Raw genomic sequence first — 4,649 nt, forward strand, 5'->3', positions numbered from 1 at the left:
CTCCTCCCAGCTAATTAAAAATAAAATAAAATAAAATAAAACATAAAGTAATCAATTAAAAAAAGTTTCCTTTCACTGCTCCTTAATTACAGCTCTTTTTCTTCTCTTTTCTCTCTCTTGTTTCTCTTTTTTTTTTATCTTCTCATACATTTCTTCCTTCATTCTTCTTTGTCTTTTTGAATTTTTGAATTATTTTGGGGAATAAATCTGACTCAGAGTGGACTCTCTGTGTGTATATCTGCTATACTTCCCTTTCCCCTCTTACTACCCCTAGAATATACAGTGGATAGTAGATTTGCATAATTGTCTATTCTTGCTATCCCTTCTTTCCTTTCTCTTTCTTCTTCACTTGGACTTGGTTGCTATTTTTTCATGGACTGGAGACATTGTTTAACTAACTGGTAGTGATTACACTGCTTCAATACTTGCTTCAGTTGCTATTGCAATTACTGAGGTTGGAGATTGCATTTGTCATAAAGGTATTTAGTACAGTGTTGCTTGTACTCAAGGCACAACAACTGAGGAACAACAGAACATAAAAATAAGAAACGCATAAATAAAAAAAATGGGTAGATCAAAAACAAATAAAACTGCTGCTCCAATGAATGAAGACAAGAGCCCAGAAGAAACTACAAATCAGCTAGAAGTAACCATAGATAAGAAAAGTATGCAAGCAATAATAAACTTATTAATCTAAGAAATGAAAACAACATTGGAGGAAAGGAATTGCAGTATTAGGGAAACAACGGTTGAGACCCCCCAAGGAAAATACTGATTATCTTGAGGCAATTAGAGAACTGAAAGCTGAAATAGCTGAACTGAAGAAAGAAGCTGAGGGAAGGGAAAGCAGACTAACAGAAGCAGAAAACAGAATTAGTCAGACAGATGATGAGTTAGAGAAAACCAAGAAAGAGGTGAAAGAGCTTAAAAAGAGATTGAGAGACACTGAAAACAACAATAGAGACATATGGGATGATCTCAGAAGAAGTAGCATTCGTATAATTGGCCTGCCAGAGGAAGAAAGAGAGGAAGGGGAAGCAAACATCCTAGAGGAAATAATAGAAGAAAACTTCCCAGACCTGAATAACAGAAAGGACATCAAGATTCAAGAGGCCCAGAGAGTACCAAACAAAATCAACCCAGACCTGAAGACACCAAGACACATCATAGTCACAATGAGAAGTAGTAAGGATAAAGAAAGTATCCTAAAGGCTGCAAGAGAGAAACAAAAAGTCACATATAGGGGAAAACCCATAAGACTATCAGCAGACTTCTCCACTCAAACTCTAAAAGCCAGAAGAGAATGGCAAGATATCTATCAAGCCCTGAATGAAAAAGGGTTTCAACAAAGGATAATATATCCTGCTAGACTTTCATTCAAACTAGATGGAGGGATCAAAACCTTTTTAGACAAACAACAGTTAAAGGAGGCAACCATCACCAAACCAGCCCTGAAAGAGGTTCTAAAAGACCTCTTATAAACAAGAACATCACTATAATACTTGCAATATATCAGAGTAAACAAAAAAAAATTTTTTTAACAATGGCACTACAATACATTAAATCCATAATATCAGTAAATGTCATTGGCTTAAACTCACCCATCAAAAGGCACAGAGTGGGGGGATGGATTAGAAATCATAACCCAACCATGTGCTGCTTGCAAGAATCCCATCTGTCACAACAAGATAAACACAGACTTAAAGTGAAAGGATGGAAAACTACCATACAGGCTAACAGACCACAAAACAGGGCAGGAACAGCCATTCTCATCTCAGACACAATAGATTTTAAATTAAATAAAGTAATAAAAGATAGGCAAGTAAATTACATAAAGATTAGATAAATCAGCCAAGAAGACTTAAAAATTATTAACATTCTTATCAGTTTAATATCTGATACGTCCTCTATCCAAGGACATTATATTAAATGGATTTTTGGAGCAGGGAGTTGGAATAGGGGCTTGCTCCGTCCGCTCCACGCATCGACCTGGTATTGCAGTACTTCCAGGAACGGTGCACAAAAAAAAAAAAAAAAAAGAAAAAAAAATTATTAACATCTATGCACCCAATGAGGGACCATCTAAATACATCAAGCACCTACTGAAAGAATTTCAAAAATACATCAATAGTAATACAATAATAGTGGGAGACTTCAATACCCCAATCTCACACTGAGATCAACAAAGCAGAGAATCAACAAAGATACAAGAGAATTAAACAAAGAGATTGACAGACTAGACCTCTTGGACATTTTCAGACTCCTCCACCACAAAAAACTGGAATACACCTTCTTTTCAAATCCACATAACGCATACTCAAGGATAGATCACATGTTAGGCCACAAAGACAGCATCAATAAATTCAAGAGCATCGAAATCATCCCAAATATCTTCTCAGACCACAGTGGAGTAAAACTAACATTTAACAACAAACAGAAAATTATTAAAAGTCACAGAATTTGGAAATTAAACAACATACTCCTTAAGAACCACTGGGTCAGAGAGTCACTCAAGCAGGAAATTCAAATGTTCCTGGAAGCAAATGAAAATGAAGACACAACCTATCAAAATATTTGGGACACAGCTAAAGCAGTACTGAGAGGGAAACTTATAGCCATACAATCACATATTAAACACCAAGAAAAAGCTCAAATGAATAACCTTACTGCACACCTCAAGGACTTAGAGGAAGAGGAACAAAGGAACCCTAAAGCAACCAGAAGGACAGAAATCACTAAAATTAGAGCAGAAATAAACAACATCTAAAATAAAAGAACCATACAAAAGATCAATGAAGCCAAATGTTGGTTCTTTGAAAGATTAAACAAAATTGACAAACCGCTAGCCAGACTCACCAAACAAAAAAGAGAGAAGACTCAAATTAATAGAATTGTAAACGATGCAGGAGATATCACAACTGACACCACAGAAATCCAGAGAATCCTTCAAAACTTCTGTAAAGAAATATACAACACCAAGATAGAGAATCTGGAAGAAATGGAACAATTCCTAGAAACATATGCCCTTCCAAAACTGACCCAAGAAGAACTACAAAATCTAAATGTACCAATCACAGACAAAGAAATTGAAACTGTTATTAAGAATCTCCCCAAAAACAAAAGTCCTGGACCAGATGGCTTCACAAATGAATTCTACAAAACTTTCAGGAAACAGTACCCATACTTCATAAGCTTTTCCATAAGATTGAAGAAACAGGAATACTCCCTTTCACCTTCTATGAAGCCAACATCACCCTGATACCAAAAGCTGATAGGGACACAACAAAAAAGGAAAACTATAGACCAATATCTCTGATGAACATAGATGCCAAAATATTAAACAAGATCTTGGCCAACTGGATACAGCAGCATATCAAAAAGATTGTTCATCAGGACCAAGTGGGATTCATCCCAGGAATACAAGCTGGGTTCAATATCTGTAAGTCAATCAATGTCATGCACCACATCAATAAAAGCAAAGCCAAAAACCACATGATTATCTCAATAGATGCAGAGAAAGCCTTTGACAAAATCCAACACCCATTCATGCTCAAAACTCTACAAAAAATGGGAATAGATGGGAAATTCCTCAAGATAGTGGAATTTATATATAGCAAACCTATAGCCAACATCATACTCAATGGACAGAAGCTGAAAGCATTCCCCCTCAGATCGGGGACTAGACAGGGCTGTCCACTGTCACCATTACTCTTCAACATAGTATTGGAAGTTCTTGCCATAGCAATCAGGCAAGAGAAAGAAATCAAAGGAATACAGATGGGAAGGGAAGAAGTCAAGCTCTCACTATTTGCAGATGATATGATAGTATACATAGAAAGACCTAAAGAATCCAGCAGAAAACTACTGGAAGTTATTAGGCAATATAGTGAGGTATCAGGCTACAAAATCAATGTACAAAAATCAGTTGCATTTCTTTATGCAAACACTAAATCTGACGAAGAAGACATCCAGAAATCACTCCCATTCACTGTTTCAGCAAAATCAATAAAATACCTAGGAATAAAGTTGACCAAAGAAGTGAAAGATCGCCACCTGAAAATGCTTCAGCTCAGACTGTGTCCAGAGACTTCAGGTGTGGAACAACAACCCTTCAGCTTCATTACTCCGGTGAGACCTTTCCTAACATAGTATTATCTAATTACATCCCAGGTGGTTCACTTTCTAACAAAGACCCAAAACCTAGATATACACCAGTTTCTGTGAGAGAGACCATATGTTCACATGTATCCACAAACAAGTGCAAAATATATACCTGAAAGCAGAAGTACACTAAAGTTTGTAGTGAGTACCTCCCCCTAACACTTCCTCTCCACTATCCCAAGCTTTGGGTCCATGATTGCTCAACAGTTTGTTTGGCTTTGTATGTTAACTCTCTTTTCAATCACCAGGTTCCAGATGCCATCAGGATGCCGGCCAGGCTTCCCTGGACTGAAGACTCCACCAATGTGCCCTGGAGCTCTGCTTCCCCAGAGACCCACCCTACTAGGGAAAGAGAGAGGCAGACTGGAAGTCTGGACTGACCAATCAACGTCCATGTTCAGCGGGGAAGCAATTACAGAAGCCAGACCTTCTACCTTCTGCAACCCACAATGACCCTGGGTCCATGCTCCCAGAGGGATAGAGAATGG

The 4,649-nt window shown here is 37.5% G+C and overlaps 1 pseudogene; it reads left to right on the forward strand.

The window, feature by feature from the left end:
• The first annotated feature begins 1,856 nt into the window (after nucleotides 1-1,856).
• Nucleotides 1,857-2,026, forward strand: LOC132533293 (U2 spliceosomal RNA; annotated as a pseudogene).
• The last annotated feature ends 2,623 nt before the right edge of the window (nucleotides 2,027-4,649 follow it).

This window comes from Erinaceus europaeus, chromosome 15, assembly GCF_950295315.1.
Source record: "Erinaceus europaeus chromosome 15, mEriEur2.1, whole genome shotgun sequence".
Lineage (NCBI taxonomy): Eukaryota > Metazoa > Chordata > Mammalia > Eulipotyphla > Erinaceidae > Erinaceus > Erinaceus europaeus.